Source organism: Festucalex cinctus, chromosome 11 (assembly GCF_051991245.1).
Source record: "Festucalex cinctus isolate MCC-2025b chromosome 11, RoL_Fcin_1.0, whole genome shotgun sequence".
NCBI classification, from domain to species: domain Eukaryota; kingdom Metazoa; phylum Chordata; class Actinopteri; order Syngnathiformes; family Syngnathidae; genus Festucalex; species Festucalex cinctus.
The window spans coordinates 12,386,942-12,405,392 of NC_135421.1; the positions used below are offsets into that span (position 1 = coordinate 12,386,942).

Sequence of the window (18,451 nt, forward strand, 5' to 3'; positions counted from 1 at the left end):
TACGTGTGGTCATGACAACGCTGGTTGTTTTGTTTTGCACTCGAAGCCCCCAACCCCCCTTCCACTTCTCCCTTTTCACGATCATGTCCTCGAAAGCCTCTTTTGGCTGCATGTACTTGAACATGTAGCCAGCCTGGCCCCCGTGATGCTGCACTGGGTTTTTCACCACACAGAGGCTTTTTACCTTTCCGGGAGACCCGTTGCCAAGGCGTGGAGAGGGAGAGAGGGAGGGAGGGAGGAAGGAGGAGGCGGAAGTGGGGCTGTGTAAAGTGGAGGTCTGGCAGCAAGTAAATGGCAAAAGACAAAGCGAGTGAGAAGAAACAGGCCGGGAAAGGGAGATCTCATTTGAGGTGCTGGTGAAAAGGGGGGGCTGGTGGAGGGGTGGTTTCGTAGGGAGGGTAAAAAGTGCAAGAAAAGCCAGCGCAGGCCGAGCTCATCATTGCCAGCACCTTTAACTGCCTTTTTCTCCCTGATAAAAACCAGATGACAGAGTGGGGCTTGAATTCCCACAGGCATTTACACAGTTTTTTTTTTTTTTTTTTTTTTTTTTTTTTTGTATATTCATATAGATAGCCCTACCCCGCTATTGCATAGGCCTGAATTTTGTCTTCCAAGTTTTATGCAATATTCATCTGACAAATGTTTAAAAATCTTTTTAAAATCTAAACGAAAGCAGAAATGATGAAGTGGACCGCTGTTAATCACCAGTAGGAGTGTGACGATGAATCAATATTGTGATAAATCGTGATACTTTGTCTCCCAATACATTATCGATACGCTTACCCAAGTATCGTGATATTTGTAGTTAATATACAGCCACTATAACGGCTCCATTGTTCATTACTTATTGAGCAATTACTTGGCGGGCCTCTAGGGGGAGCGCCTAATAAGAGTGGCGGGAAACGTATGGAAGTCTTAAGGCAGGGGTGGCAAACTGCGGTCCTCGAGGGCCGGAGTCCTGCAGGTTTTATAGATTTCCCTACTCGAAGTGCAGCTGATTCCAATTAACAGGCTCGTTATCAGGATTCTGCAGAGCTTGCTGATGAGCTGATCATGAATCAGCTGTGTTGAAGAAGGGAAATATCCAAAACCAGCAGGAATGCGGCCCTCGAGGACCGGATCTCGCCACCCCTGTCTTAAGGCGAAGAAGACTCATGAGCTTACTTGTGTAAGAAAGACATTTATCTGTCCAGCAACTGTCTCAATTTTGCATAAGTTTCTATGAAAAATGTGCATGATAACTTCAATTTTAACCTTTTAAAATGTTATTTCGACTTTTTGACGCACACAATTCCTGAGAAATATTAATATTGATTTAAGTGAATTTAATATTTAAGTAACTTTATTTATTTATTTACTTTTGCAATGTTACACAAAACAAAAAATTGCGTCACAATTTATATAAAATGAAACAATTGACTATGTGACTGTGACTGACATGTTGCATGACACTAGTGTTTAAGACAGACACAAATTTGTTCACAGAAAGCGGTCTCTGTTATGAAGACATTTGTATTTGTTTATGACCAATATATTGATAATCGCGGTATCGTCATATCGTGAGGTAATCGTCATATCGTGAGGTAATCGTTATCGTGAGCCTTGTAGCTTATATCATATCGTGAGGTACCCAGAGGTTCCCACCCCTAACTCACCAGGGATTGAGCACAAAAAGCCACTTGTAATTAAAATCCATTATAACTGCATTTAAAAAAAAAAAAAAAAAAAACTAAATGTTTACAAATAAGCGGGGATATACTATCAATAAGCATTCTGTGTCACATGAGGTGCGGAATTAGTAACCAAATGCAGTCAACAGACAGGAGTCGGGAAATGAAAAGCAACAACAGAGAGCAGGGCTGGATTCAGATGGCCTCGAAGAAAACACTTGACGGATAAACCTTGACTGAGAAACCTCGATTGAGAGAGCAAGGCTGGATGCATGGAAGCAACCTTGAACACAGGAAGAAAAAGCTTGCATACTCTGAAACTCCTCCTAGAGCAAGGCACAAATCTATACGACAGAATAAAGGCCTATATAACAAAATAAGAGTTACAGTACAAGTGATTAACACGCACCTAAGTAGGGTGATTTTTTTTTTTTTCCCCTCCACATTTGACCCTTCCCCCAGAGGGAGCAGAGAGCAGTGGGATGCCGCGTTTGGGAATCATTTGGTGATCTAGACGAGCGACTTGATGAAACAAAAATGACTACTACATGACCATAGCAACTGACATCATCATCATCATCATTATCACAAGGGACAAATAAGCACCATAACAGCACAATAAACTCAATGACCCAACCCAAAACAGTCATGCTATTTTGTTTTCAACAAAACTTGGCCAAAATAGAAGTTATAAATATTGAAAAAAAATATCTGCAAATAGGTGAATCCGCTCTACTGTATTCTGGGTCAAAGAGCTGTAAAAGGTGATGACTGTGTACATATTCATGGTTTGGCATTCACAAATGTAACTATTTGTGGATCTATTTATTTATATTTATAATGAGTATGTGCAACGAGGGCACGAGGTCAGAACATGTCACATCACGGCACAACATGCAAGGTGGGTGCATGCTGCTACGCGACCTGCCCTCAAATTGAAAATTGCTCAATCTAAAAACAGCATCCAATTGAAAAGGGTTTGGTGGAATGATTTCAGAAAAGCCTCCCCGTTACTTCCTGGTCGGCTGCTATGCAGGCACTTCCAAATATGGGCGTGCTTGAAGTCCGTGGCAAATACCAAGAAAACCAAGTGCAGTGTGAAAAAGACTTTATCCTGTTCAGGGTCACGGGGTGTTGGCGCCTATCCCAGCTGACTTTGGGTAAAGGTGGACAACACCCAGGACTAGTCACAATTGATCACAGGGCACGTATAGAAACAGACAACCTTGATTTATTGCTACTATATTTATATCGTACTCATTTTAATGTGCCTGAGCAGTAATTGTTGCGTTGTACTACAAACTAACAACTAGAAAACAAATTACACTGGCTGATTACACTAGAAATGACAAATTGTAGTTTTGTATAGTTCTGCCAAGTAATAAACTAAAAGAAATGGTGATGAAATCAAATCCCTCAGCTGCGGTATAATAAATTGCGTGCCGTTCAAAGAGGTTGTCCTAATCATAAATATGTCTCCTGGAGGCCGTGATGTCGTGACAGTGTTTTTGCTTAAAGGAACATTCAAACAGGTGTTACGGCTGCGCACACTTGTATCCGCACATTTGCATGTAATATCTGACGCTTCACATTCATATTAGTTAATCTGATTTGTCAGAGATGTTTCTTTTTTCAACCAGCGAGCTTGTGCGACATCAATGAGATGAGTCTTTATCTGCATGCTTGCAGCTTGGGTCTTCTCTATATATTTATATATATGGGCGCCGGCTGGTGGGAGGCATGTGGGCGAAGGTGCATGGCATCCGGCCTAATGCGCAGCCCGGGGAGGAATGCTCGTGCTTCGTATTCACAGCAAGAAAGAAAGAAGGGAAAAAAAACCCGCCACAGTTGCGGCTCTCACATTTGGGTTGTCAGCGAATGAGTCACAGGCTTTGCGAGATGTTCCCCGGGACATGCTCTTCTAATTAGAGTGTGAATAGAAACACAACCGTGTTCTGTCATCTGCGGACATCGATCCGAGATTTTACATGCACCACACTGGACACAAAAGATCCAAATCAAAGTCCTTTGCTCACAAAAAGCTAGTCAATACAATTGAGATGTATCAAGTCAATGTGAATGAGTAGAAACCTGGTATATATGCGACAACCATAGCAGTATAAATACGAGAAATGAGCGGTCTACAGATGGATGCAACACACTGGTGACAGAAGATTTTAAAAAATCATTTGGTTTTTGGTTTTTGTTTTGTAAATGTGCAATACCAACTTGTACTTAAAATCCTAACAAGTCAATGGGAATGGGAGCAAAGACGGGAAATAGAAAGGTGAAGGGCATGTGATTTAGCTAGCTCAGCAAGCTACAGCAAGCTGCCTACATCTTTACTCATTGCTTGATCTTGTCTGTCATGAAAGAGCCAAATAAAAGTCTTTCGTTCACAAAGATTTCCTCAATACCGGCACAAACCCACAGAAACAAAGACAGGAAGCAGAAGCCTGTTTCACAAATGCCAAACACATGACAGCTAGCCAGCAGCTAACTCAAGCAGTTAACTGAGCAGTCTTGACATTCACTCTGGTTTCCTTGTTCAAAACAAGTTGGTCAATACCGACAATCACGGCACTGTGACACTTAGACACCGTTGCAGTCTTTTCTGCTGAGACTATGAATCGTGTGGTGCTCGATGGAATGAGGTCTAGTGAGGCCCACTGACGGCTCACGTGATGAAAAAAAAAAAAAAAAAGAAAATAGTCTGAAGTTCAGGGTATACTTTTCAACCTCTGACTGATGGTATTCCCCTGCCGCAGTGCAACCCATCGTTTTTCTATTATGCACTGGAGCAGGACCGTTCCTCTTCATGCCAAAATGCTCCCATAAACACACATCCCTCTGCTGGGGGGCATTCCACAAGTACGTGTGTGTGTGTGTGTGTGTGTGTAATGCAAGTACTTTAAAGAAACATCCCCCACGTACACACATTCAATTCAACAGATTCAAAACACATAGTGACAGTACATGTGCCCACCCCCCTGTCCTTGGCCTCTAAAAATGAAAGCCATACAATGGGAATCTTCAAAGCTCAATTAGGTACAGCTGTTTTGTTTTGGGTTTTTATTTTATTTTTTGTGATGCTTATTACAAACAAAGATACAGTGCAGATAGGCCTACTTGTGTAGAAATGGCTGGTAAAAGTAGATGTACTGATTTAAAAAATAACGTGTACTTTCAATTGCATACCGTGTCTGTGTTGATGACTTTGCACAACAACAACAAAAAAGTATTTAAAAAAAAAAATATTCACACGTTTATCATCTTACATCGTGCTTACGCTAAGAAGGGGAAAAGTAATGTTACGTGTCACTTCTTTTTTAGCTAGCATTGTCTAGACTTGATCAAAACATGTTCTCAAAAACACAACATGCCAACAACATCAAACATTTCCTGTACTGTTAAAAAATGTTTTATGATGACAGCAGTTTCATTTCTTTCCGATGAGAAAGGTGCTGATGTATCCTATCAATAACACCAAAGCTGTGAAGTCTATAGTGTTCTGTAGCTGCAGTGCTCCGTCTCGCCGGGCCTCATTAACAGGGCCCTTTTCCTCAGTTTGATGGCAATGGAACTTTTATTAACAACACTTAGGTATTGTTTCCCCTCCCCCCAACATAATAAGACATTATAAAAATAGGTTTTATCTTCATATTTTTTTGCAGATAGTCTCAACTCACATGTATGCTAACAAGTTAATAATAATATTACGCTAGCTAGTTCAACTCTATTATTACAGTCATTAATTGCAATTTGGATTTGTGTGCAGTGTTTCATATTTACTAAACAGTCACTTATGGAATAGAACAAACCTTTATTTGTTAAGCTTTATATAAGAAAAATAATTAATGTAACTAGTTGGAACAGTCATGAAACTGAAATGACACTCAAGGCTGGAACAGCACCAAACTATACACCTTCAGACAGTAGATAGATTCTTGAAGTTATTGTTGAATGTCAAGTCGATCAAATTTAAAGTGTGACTGGTGTGACCTGTTGGGTTGAATTACAGGGGTCCCATGTGGTGGAAGTTCATGGTCCAGTAATTGTGTGAAACTAGACTGGTGCGTGAAATTTCAAGTCAATCAAATTTATGGGATAGGATGGTGGGTGTTCAAATTTTTACATTTATAGGATAACGGGTGTTAAAATGTTTACATTTCGGGCTGAATCTTTTTTTGTGTATAAGTTAAATACCAATTCAAATCATGGTTCTCTTATTTGAATCGCATTTTAAGCTGAAAGAGTGGGAGAAATTTCAACGGTGAGCACTGGGGAGTCGACAGTAGTTCACATTTTTCAGCCACATAGCACAAATCTCAGCATGTTTCTCCTTACAATCAGTGTGAGAGAAAGTGTGTGAGTAGGGGTGTGTGCGTGGTGGTGGTGGTGGTTGGGGCTGAGGGTGAACTGGGTGCATCAATTATTCATTGCGATCACCTCCCCTCCTCAGTGTCTCCATCGCAGCTCACCTTCATTCATGCAGCAGCTGGACCTGTAGTCGAGGTGGAGGATGAGGGGAGAAGGAGGAGGGCGACTCAGGTAGTTGAGCCCTGTAGATATCCCGACTGGAGCCGGAGGAGCTTCTGCAACGGGAGGATTCATTAGCGTGGCCCCCAGAGCTCAGACATAGGGGGGGATAACAAGACCCCAGGGTGGTTAGTGTGGGCCCTTGCTGCTCAAAAGAAGACAAAAACACAGAGAGAAATGTATTCCCCTTCATCCACACAAATCCACAAATATTACGGTGTCAGCGAAAAGTGCCACACATGACTCTTTCACCAACTTCTTTGTTTACAAGTTGAAATCTGATGTAGTGCAAGAATGTCAGCAGATCAACTTGTTGAATTTGATGGTGGACGGAGAAAGAAAGTCCTTTGTCTACATTTGTTCTTGGTCTAATATTTAGGATTTAAATACAAGTTTAACTTCTGGTATATGAGAAATTTCATGTCAATCGGATTGATAGAGTACATTTTGTAAAGTCACTTTTTATAGAGTGCATTGTGTTTGAACTTTCAAGCCAATCAGACTCAGGATTTTCAGAGCTTTTTTTGTGAGTAATTAACTGGACTGATGTGAGGACATTTCAAGCCAGTGGATTTTTATCTGGGTAACTATCTGGGTAACATCTGTTTAACCCCTAACCGCCGGTTAAATTCTTAACCCGCCGTTAACTAACCGCCCGTTAAATATGCCGTTTGTTAACGGCACCGTCAAAGTTAACCGTGTCGTTTATGACACTGGTTAGCACTGATATATCTCACAATTCCTCTTTTTGTTTACTTCCGGGTCGGCGAAAGCAATGGATACTATCCAAATGACCGCTGGCACTCAATGAAAACAAAAGAAGCCGGAAGTTATCCGCTGACGAAGAAAACCTTAAACAATCAATGGTTGAAGTAATTTAGGAGTTTTCGTAACATTTATTCATTTATTTTTAATTCATCATAATTTATTTTTGTTTTCTCTGTCCATTTTTAGAACTTGTCTTAAAAAAAAACATGTTTTTATTCTTTCTCTTTTGACTCCGCATGAGACTTGGAAAGTTATTACTGCTAAGAGGTAACGTGTGTTTAACTCTTCATCAGAATAATCACCAACGTCAAAGTCGAGCCCTTTTTTCTTGGGCTCAGTGGGCATCATGAAGGCAGCATTAGCCACGAAATAGAGTTAACCACACTGTTAAAAAGTTAGCGGCGGTCCTTAGGTGTGTTAACTTTAACAGAAAGGTAACAGCCGGTTAAAGTTAACAGAGTTTTGAACAACAAGATAACAGTGCCGTTAAAGTTAACGGTCGGTTAAATCTACTTAACCAATGGTTAAAGCTATAAGTTTTGAACAACCGGGCCCTGTTAGCTAGCTGCTATGACACACGCGACACCAGTGTTGACAATGTTCCTTTTTTTCAATTCAGTTCAAAATTGTTATTTCAATGTTTAAAAAAAAAAAAAAAGAAAAAAAAAAAGAAATGAAAGGAGGCAGAAAGAAGTGAAACTTGTGATATCTGCCCCTGATGAATGAATAAATAAATAAATAAATAAATAATCAACACAAAACAAATAAGCAGTCAAGATGCTTTCATGGTAACAATTAAACAAAATGATTCAACAGCATGACCATGTGCTATATTTTTTTTCCCTCAGTAATTGAGCTTTTATATATTTTTTAAAAATACAAATGGACTGAGATGATTTTGTTTTATAATCCAGATTGTTATAAAAACTGACACCTTGAGTTGAAATACATAACTCTTTTTGTTTTGTTCTTTATTTAGGTTTTGAAAAAATATCTGTTCCTCTTAATTTGTACACTTTTTTTTTTTTTTTTTTTTTTTACTTGGTTTGCATGTTAATTGGTAAAATTTCATGATGGGCTTTATACATTATTTTGAGGCGGTTAAACTCCATCAATTCATTGAATTTTAAAATGTTTAGTTGTATAAATATTGAATTAGTGTGGTCTCTGTATCCACATCCAAACGCGACATCACACGAATCATCAATGTTTTACCACAACGGTGACATAACTCATTCACTACTGTCTCTCTTCGAGTAGCCATGTTGAATTTAATCCGTATCTACCCACCTACTGTTTGCTCACCGATTTACATATGAATATTACTTCAAATGTACGTACGTGTCTTTACTTCTCTTCAACATATCCCGCTTTTATGACTTCACGTCCGCTGCTCTCTGATTGGATCTTTTCACTGTATGTTTGGTAAGGTTTGCCCCGCCTCAGAAATACTTGATGCCAACATTGACCAGACTCATCCGCTGGTCTCAGCCTCGTCCCAAAATCATTTGTGAAATCCCACTAAAAAGCTTCCTCTTCAGCATTTTAAAAAGTTTCCGCAGTCCAATGTGACAGATTTTTGAACAAATCAGCCAATGCGCTCGCCACTTGGATGAATGTGTTGAACCACCTCCAGTATAATTTTTCATCTGTTGGCTGTTCAATAAGTCACACCTCCACCGTATGCCGAGAAGCATTTAAAACCACCGTAACAAACCCGAACGACTCGTGCGGGGCCACTGCCTGCGCTGACGTATGTGTCTTTTGGGGGCCTTGGATGTCGGCTCGGCCCCTCTCCCCTCTTATACCGCGGTTTCCCAGAAAGCCCCCCGAGTGGTGCCGCATGCATTCTGGCGGGCCGAAAGGCGGAGCAGTGAAGTTTAAAGCTGCGGTCGGTGAAATAGTTGGCCGCTGAGAGAATGGGGTGGCCCTGAGTCAAGGTTGAGGCTGTCTGGGCTACAGAGTGGAAATCTTGGCAGAAGTTGGAAAGGGGCTGAGGGGAGTAAACATGCAGAAGGAGAAGGAAAAAAATGGGGGGGGGGGGTCTAAAAGAAACTGACAAAAAAAGTGGCTTGCTTCGAAAGTGTCAAGAATTCTGATGAGGGAATGCCACGGCTGCTGCTCCTTAACTTTGCCGAAGTGTCTGTCAAGTCGGGAGGAGTAAATTTGATGCTAAAATGCCACAATGTAGAAATATTGTTCAATCCATGGGTTTGGATGATCAAAAACATTCCAAATTAAAAACAGAAAACTTTTGTCTTCATAAGTGAAAACATTCACACGCAATCAAAACAATCTTGAACGGCTAAAATCTCTGTAATGTGCATGCCAGGCCACTAGCTGGCAATGTTGCTCAAATTGCTTATTCTCCAGTTTTGGTCTGCAATATATACTGCTTTAAAATCACACCTGGACACATAGCATCAGGAAGAAAGGTGGTCTCGAGGTGCCAACTTCACCGCAGTGATCAGTGATAGCCCTGGCCAATTACAATTGTTTTAACTTCCTAATGAATAAACTTTCTGCATTTCTTCCTCGTGCATAATCCTTTTTTGCTTCTCCCATGTAGATTGTGTGCCTCTCTTGTGCTCATTTAAAATGGACGAGAGGAGCCGCTTCAATTGGCCGGAAAGCCATGCGGCTGTGTCCACTCCCACAACGGCGTCGTAACACATACGATCAGCAGACTATAATTCCCAGTCGCAAATTCTTTCTGCTCTCTGCGGACACCATCAAATAGTCGACGACTATTTCTGGAGATAAGTTCGGGATCTTCTTTGTCTCTTCATCTTGCTTTTCATTGCATGCTGCACACAGACGTCGGGTAGAATTCAGTGCTATCTAACATGTTGCTGCACTACACTGAAAGCATGCAACCCTAAATTCAGATTTGCGTGTATACTGAAAAACATTAATGTAAAGACATTTGCTTCAAAATCTACTTAGCTCTATAACACCAAACATATATTAAATACAAGAAATTTTGTAGTTCTTTCTATTTCATGAGTATAATATTGTTTTCCCCTTAAAACCCTGGCGTATATGATCTGACACATGCATTGCACAGATAATCCATTAGAGGGCAGTATCACCCAGCTGTGACCTTGCAACATTGCCCCAATTGAGAAAGTAGTGACACCTGCAATACTTCTTAATAGTGGGAAATATCCTTTCTAGTTTTTGGAAATACTAATAATGTGTTTGATATGTCTGTTTATTGTTATATTTGTTTACAGTTATGAATGTACAAATTAAAAGCATTGTAAAAGCATGTATCAAATATGAAATATATTTTGTGCAAAAGGACCAATAAATACTCTATTTACAAAGAATCTGAATTTTCTCTCATATATTTCATGTTTCAGGCTTTATATGGTTAAAAATGAGGAACTGTGATTTAGTTGACTATACATTGGCATCGCTATGGATAGTTCTGATATTTGAATTTATCCACCAGCTGCTGTTAAAAGGTCACCTACAGTTGAATATGTCCTACAAAGGAAATATTTGTGCATCAATCAAGTTTTCAGCAAGATGTTTTTATAGTAGCTCTGTTTTTGATTGGCTGATCATGTGGCTTTCTGGCCAGCGACATACTTGGAAGTGTTCTGTGAATTATTTTATAATGGTTTGGCATCACTCTGCCTCTACGGGGTCTTTCTAGTCTAAGCCAGCCTCTGGTCGGGTCGCTGCCTTTTTGGGGGGAAGATCTGAACCGCCGACCGAATTCTCAGCACAAAACGCATCAAAGCTGATGGCCGCGGGGTTCCTGACAATCAATTTAATTCCTGTCCTGTGCCGCGTACTCCGCAGCTTGCGCTGACCGACTGTGTCACGCATCACCATAGTCATAATATTGCCTTTTGCTTTATATTCAGTTTGGACGCGCTACAGAAGAAACACTTTTTCCCCACTGTGTTTTCCAGACACACATAATGACTGGAATGGAAGAGGGGTACATGGCCAAGCCGAGTTCCTTAAAATCCAAAGGGGCTTGGTGCAGCGTATGGATTAGTCCTCCAAAAGAGAAACAGCAGCCAAGACATCTGTGCGACTATCACGGGCTTGATCCCCTCAAGGACAACACTGGCAATAGAGGAACCTGGATGATCTGCTCACATTTCGCATGAGTCAGTAGGCCTCTGCTATGCAGAACATGGACTGTTATAATCGCACGAAAAGTATTAAAGTTAAAAAAAAAAAAAAAAAAGTTGTAATAAGAACATTTTTGTATGCACTTTTTCAAGAATCAAGTGTAAATAAATGTCTTTGTTCTGAAAATTGTCAGACTCAGCAACAGTAACCAAAGGGGGCGGGTCTTAATGAAAGCTAAATTAGCATGTAAAGTGCACTCATCGGTGAGTCTGACAAGTACTGCCAATCTTTTTGTAAAAACGCAAGACAGGATGTAACTTCTCATAATCATTATGTGTTGACTTTACATGGGTTCCTCCGTCCCTCGTCCCAGGCGCTGCTCTTGTTTGACGAGTGACGGGGATACAGGGAGACCCAGATTGCATTATGTTTCCTGCTCACAACAATGCCGTAAAAGGGAAGAATTATTTCATCAGCATATGATTGACCATGATGATATTACTTACATCGTGCTTGTCCTGCAATGAAATCGTGTACCTTCATTAGGTACACCTGAAAACTATAAGAGCTGCTTGATAAATTTATAATAATAGTACTCTCTTCTGGGGCATTTAAAGCTGCTCTATGTAGGATTGTGCCCAAAAATATTTTGAAAAATAGGCTTTTAATTGTCATGGTCTGTGTTTTGGTTTGGTTTAACGGTCATATTTTCCTTGTGTGTGTCCTTTTGTCAATGTCTCGTCAAGTTTTATCATGTCCTGCTGTCGGTCCCTGGTGTCACCCAATCAGCTCCCCAAGCCACATGTGTCTTTTCCAGGTGTCTCTCGTTGTCTTATTGCTATAGGCCCTGTTCACACGGAAGCATTTTGTCTGTACAAATCTTATACAGACAGAACAATCTCAAGACATGCGAGTGTCCAAAAGAAGACACCTAGGACGTTTAACGGTGTAATATATATGCCAAGTCTGGAGTGGCACTATAGCATTAACAGTGGTTAATGGAAAACATAGAAGAAGAATCAGCGAAGAAGAGGAACCACTGATCTGAATAGCCGATAGGACAAGACTTTTGAAGCCGCGAGGCCGCCATATTACTCCTCCCAAGAAACGTTTCTCGGCATATGATCCTATACATTTACAGTATCAAAATTAGAGAACATTTGAGACAGTACTTAGTAGAAACAACAGAGGTCTAGCAACTGAGCAATACAAAAGGGGTCTTCAAAGTAGTTTAACTCATTCACTGCCATTGACGGAAAAAGACGATGCAAATGATGCATTTTTTGCTGGTCTGGCAATGAATGTGTTAAACATCAGTCTGCTCGCGAGATGGGAGGACTAAGATGGCTGCCCAGTCGCTTCAACAGCTTGCACTGGCGTGTATGGGCTATTGGCTATCCAGTAATATATACAGATCAGTGTGCTGGAGCCTATCCCAGCTGGCTATGGGCAGTAGGTGTGGTACACCCTGAACTGTTTGCCAGCCAATCGCAGGGCACACAAGAGATGAACAACCATCCACACTCACAAGCATACCTGGGGACAAGTTGGAGTGCCTAATTAACCTGCCATGCATGTTTTTTGGAATGTGGGAGGAGACCGGAGAACCCGGAGAAGACTCACGCAGGCACGGGGAGAACATGCAAACTCCACCCAGGAAGGCCGGCGCCTGGACTCAAACCCGAGTTCTCAGCACTGTGAGGCGGATGTGCTACCCACTCAACAACCTGTACCGCTTGGATTGCAATTGTATTTATCAATCAAAATTGTATATCACTTAGAATAAATAGACACCATATACTCTGTAGTAGAGTGATAATATTTCATTTTGTCACTATTTGAAGCAAATTATCATAAATATTTGACTTTTCTGATATTGAGATGAAAATTAATTCACTTTTAAAGACAAACTTCTTCATAAATACCCACTTCCTTCGTGAGCCTCCGTTCTGTCATCTAGATGAATTAAATATTCTTTGAGATATTAAAGTTTTGTATCCACACCTTTAAACCATCCAGTGCAGTAGTTTCTCACACACATTATATCTGACCTGCGGTGTCCATCCAACCACACCTGGTGTACACACCAACACACACACATATATTCCAACCGAGACAGGCCAGGTTGCCAGAGCGACACAAACTCCCACCCATTAGCGGTAGGATTCCAGAATAACCATGGCAACCGTACCCCCCCACCACCACCTCGCCCCCGGGGAGACGAGCAGCCCAAGTGAAAGGCTCCATTCAATTTCCACATCCCAGTACAGCACACACAAAAGGACACGCATTGTACACACACACACACACACACACACACACACACACCCTCACGCACTTCACACACTCACTGACAAGCGCACACGCATACACACGGAAATGGACACATCCAACCCACTTGCTCTAACAGCCTCGCTCGCAGTCACTCCACTCCCACTCCCACCCTCCTTCCCGCCTGCCTCCAGTGGGCTGAGTTGGAGCTTGTTAGAGAGGCCGCGCACTGCATCCTCTCACCAGTGCAACATTATATACGACTCGCAGCTTTTCTGTTTGATGCACAAATGTTCTGGTGATGGACACACTCTCACTGTACCTACAATATATTGTCAACTCAAGAGCGTGGCTTTGATTTATGTATTTAGTGAGGATTTTATTGTGTTTTCCTTCTGAATCCCTCATGTTCTTCTCAGCTGTGCTCACGCTTGGGATCCGTCATTTCAGCCTGTTCCTGAAACCTGTTACTGTTCTAGATTTTTTTTATGGTTGGCATTAAATTCCTTCAAAAGAATCACACAATGAGCTCTGACACTACCTCGGAAGGTGGAAAATTGCCAAATGAATTTCTTTCCTCCATTGTGTGTCGGTGTTATTTATTCAAAATGGTCTCACTGGAAAAAAAAATGTTGAGAAATTGTGGTTTTGAGAGGCAGTGTGAAAGGGGCTTCCGTCACGGCTCTGAGGTGAAAAATTACCTGCCCTGGTCAGGATTCATCGTGTGTCAATGTTGCTCAAACAGAATAATGACAGCGAATAATGGTAGAGAAATGACATCAGGCAGTGTGAAAGGGGCTTCCATTCAGGCTCTAATGCCACCTCCGAGGCTGGAATATTGCTGGCTCAACTTTGTCTCTCGATTCCATGTTGCGGCCTTTTATTCAGAAGTGTATCTTTGACAAAAAGTGTATTTGAGGTGGAAAATATGCAGGTCAACCTTGTTCTGAAGACGCCAGTTTGGAGATCAATTTCTGTAACCCATACAGAACAGTGTAGCAAAGAAGGATTTCTTTTCTTCTAAAAGGTGAAAAATCACCTGTTTGACTTCATTTCTTGTTGGAGGTGTTTAGACAGTGCAGACATTTAGTGCAATGACACGGAAAAAGGTTCAAATTATGACATCTTTTACGCGGCACTGACAGGACGTTACGTGACAGTGCTTTGACTTCCTGTCTCAGGCATTCACTCAGAGTTTGAGCGTAAATGAAAGAGAAAAAAAAAAAACACTCTTAAACATTAAGACAGAAGATCATTAATTTGAAAGTTTTGGTCATATTGTGTGGAGGTTGTTCCGATAATCCACCATTGCTCTTGAAATGAAGTCCTCAGAGGCAGAAATCTCGCATGATTGCATGTGATCTCACACTAAATGTCACAAGGTTACCTGAGTTTTTCTGAAGTGTTGTAAGAGGGCAAGAATATACTTCTTAGCACTTGAGAAAGTCACTTTTACTTTAAAAAACAAACAAACAAAAACTGCATGGTAGTGGGGCACATGAAAATGTATGGGCGGGGCCAATTATTATTAGATTTGGACAAATTTATGTCGAACTGCCGTGCATCTATCCATTGAATGGCACCTGCTGACAATATTATCATACCATAGACAGCATTTCCGGTACAAACACATACAGTAGACTACAGCGGCGTAGTGAGTATGTTGACCCTGCAGCCACATTGGATGAGGCAAAGTGAAGCTATTTGTAAAGATGCCTCGTTCCGTTTCTCCCTGGAGATGTATCATCAAGCCACAACTCATTGGATTAATAAGGAATTGATTATATTATCCCATTCAAAGTCAATCTTATTAATTCTTTGCTGATGTAATGGCAAATACAATTGCCACATCCAATATGGCGGATGCACTGACATATCGCTTCGGCCACCTGTTTGAACAGTGTCTACAGCAGAACTAAAAAGAAAAAGGAAAGCAAAATCCTACCTCATTGTAGATGCCCAAACGAAGCGTGGGTCCCGTGGTTTCTTTTTTCAAGTGGCTCTTTAGTTGCCGACACGAAAGTAGTTAGTCGTATGTCCCTCCTCACTTGTCTTGTGCGCCAGCGTCCTTCAGAAACTTGCAGCTTCACTTGTACAAAATGTACATGGCGCTTGCTTACATTGCACGCCAACAGTGACGTATAAGTGGCGTATGCGTATAAGTCAACACAGGCACACCTTGCATTATTTTCAGTAAGACTATGATGGCTGTTGCAGATAAGACTGGCCATCAATTAAACAAAACCATACCACTATGTCTTCATATTGTGACGTCTGGCAAGAATGCCGCCAGAAAATGTTACTTGGAAATGTCTCCCTTTTTAGTTGTCTTGTACAAACGGCTAGCCGAAAACAAGAACAATGGGCTCTTTGCATAGCTTGACTACTTCCTGAACTTAAAACCATTCCTTTGTTTCCTGTCTTTCATGATTGGACAAACTGATTAATCCAGGTGTGTCTGGCCATTGCCGTCGTGGTTACTGAGATCAGGCACACCTGGATTAATCAGCTTGTCCACTCAAAGAGACAGGAAATGAAGGAGTGGTAATGAGTTCAGGAAGTAATGGATTTGTGCAAAGAGCCCATTCACGAGCGGCGAGCAATAGAAGCAATGAACAGAAGCAGCCAACACAAACGTAACGTACCTCCAACACCGCAAGACCTGTGTTGCGTTTACTGACACTCGGACATAAGAGTGCTAAACCGAATGAATGGAAAAATATAATAATAAAAAAGGAGAACCATTTTAGAGATCCATGCCTCAAATGGGCGGGCACGGACGCCTATGGCCCGCCCATGGTGACGGGTGTGGTTATAATAAGTTTGGACTTTTCATTATAGTTAGTTATTTTGTTTTGTGGGTTGTTGTTTAAAATTAGTGAGTTTGAATTCGTTTTCAGATGGTTTTTGCTAATTTCTTATTAATTTTAGTTTTACTATTTGTGACAGCCATTCCAGATATGCAAGCCGCAAGCATGGCTGTCACCTCAGAAGCGACATCTGGTATTGCTTTTTTTTATTGGCTATCACCAGATGACATTGCGACACACAGTAAAAGTACAACTCCCAGAGAGCTATTTGACCTTCCTTCTGGTAAACAGAGATGGGTACAAGTTTCTAAGGCCAAGTCCAAGTCAAGTCTCACGTCTTTGACGAACAAGTCCAAGTCAAGTCAAAATCCTTAGGTTCCAAGTCCAACTCAAGTCTAGTGGATGAGTCTCATTCGAGATGTGTTGCAAGTCACAGAAAAATAAGCGACTTAAGTCTCTCACAAGTCTGAGTCACGAGTCCCCATCTCTGCCGGTATATTGACGCGCTGCAATAACGGAATAAATACATTTAAAAATCAACCCCAAAAGCTCATGTACAATTTGTCTGTCTGTCTGTCTGTCTGTCTGCCTGCCTATCTATCTATCTATCCATCCACAAAGGCGGGATAGAAGTGTGGAGTGTGAAACCGAACCTGCCTTGTTGTGTTGAAAGCAATTGTTACAAAGGAGGTCTAATGAGACAAATTTATGGGATCTCTGTATTAGGGCTGGGAACCTCTCGGTACCTCACGATACGATAGGTGATACAAGCCTCACAATACGATTACTTCACGGTATGACAATACGGCAATTATTGATATATTGGTCAGCTAATAAGACAAAAATAGACAAAAAAGGCAAAAATAGAAAATCGGTCTATCCGTGCGGGAGGGCTGCGGCACGCCGCAGCTGAGACGCAGTCGACACGCAACGGACACACACCTGGTGTAATTTGCACCATTCGAATGAATGGAAACTAATTGGTTGTGTCGCCGGAACGCACCGCAGCCACACCGCAGCCGGTGTAATCCCGGGGTAACTCGAGGACTCCCTGCATTAAATTAATTGCCAAAGATGAAAATGAAGGAAATTTTTGCTATAATGATAGTTAATTAGTTTTGTAAATGTGAAATGAAGTTGAAGTTAGTTTTTGATTTTTTAAAAGCACTGTTGATTTTATTTTATGCTTATTAAAATGAAAATGAATGATTTTGTTTTTTTCAAATGTATTTATTATGCTAGTTTCTGTGACTAAAACAACCTTTATTAACACATTTGCTCCCAATAACGTGTAAATACGATTTTTTTTATGTTTTAAGTGTCCCAAAGACGTATTTATACGTTTTGTTTTGTTTTCTTTTTTATGCTAGAGCATACATAAGGCTTTGATCCAGCCTCTCAACTGCAAAGAACGGTTGCAGAAATGGTAGTTATTACACAAACGGCCAGCAGGTGGCAGCAGATCAAAGGAAATCAACCTGGACCATGTAGAAAAAAAGCTCAATTACTTATAATTTGAAATATATTTGTGAAAACTGATGAAACTTAGCTCTGTTCTAATACTAATTGCTGCAAAACAGAAACAGATAGAAACATACTTTTTTTTCCTGATGAAAAAAGATACTTTAATCTTTCTTTTGATAGATTCCAGGCTTTTATAGCAATAGAACACAATATTCTGTGGGCCTTGCAAAATCAGTCAAAATCCAGTAAAACAGCCGGGAGCGAACGGGATTGCTTCTGTGAAAATGGCTGGGAGTGAATGAGTTAGACACGTTTTAAAAAGTTCTATATTATTGGGGCAAATCCACTATTAACACACCTCAGACCAAAGGATAATTTTAGAGGAAAATCTTGTAAGACATAAGATAGTCAGGCGTTACCCCGGGTTTTCACCGGTTGCGGTGCGGTTGCGGTGCGGTCCGGCGACGCAAGCAATTAGATTCCATTCATTCGAATGGTGCAGTTTACACCGCTTGCGGGTGCGTTGCGTGTCGACTGCGGAAGGCCTGCGGCGTGCCGCAAGCCTTCCGCAAGGATAGCCTATTTTCTATTTTTGCCGGACGCCGCAGCGGTAGGCCTCCGGCAAATGGCAAGCTAGCACAAAACACATCGAGCGGGACAGGAAGACCGAGGCAGTTTCAAAATAAATTTCCGTTTACCTTTCAGAATAAAACACTCGCCAGCTCCTATTTCTCAAGTTTTTCAGCAAAACGTGACGTGGGCGTCGCCGGGCCATGTGCTCATTCACGGTTTAGACACCAGCGAACATGGACGAGGAGAGGTTTATATTGGAGG

The 18,451-nt window shown here is 41.3% G+C and overlaps 1 long non-coding RNA gene across 1 annotated transcript in view; it reads right to left on the reverse strand.

The window, feature by feature from the left end:
- The window catches only part of LOC144030594 (uncharacterized), a 17,810-nt gene extending 2,122 nt beyond the window's left edge, over positions 1 to 15,688 (reverse strand). The window contains exons 1-2 of the long non-coding RNA XR_013287297.1: positions 15,289 to 15,688; positions 6,152 to 6,265 (exon numbers count right to left, since the gene is read on the reverse strand). This is a non-coding gene — a long non-coding RNA (uncharacterized LOC144030594). The remainder of the gene's footprint in view (positions 1 to 6,151; positions 6,266 to 15,288) is intronic.
- Positions 15,689 to 18,451: the final 2,763 nt, after the last annotated feature.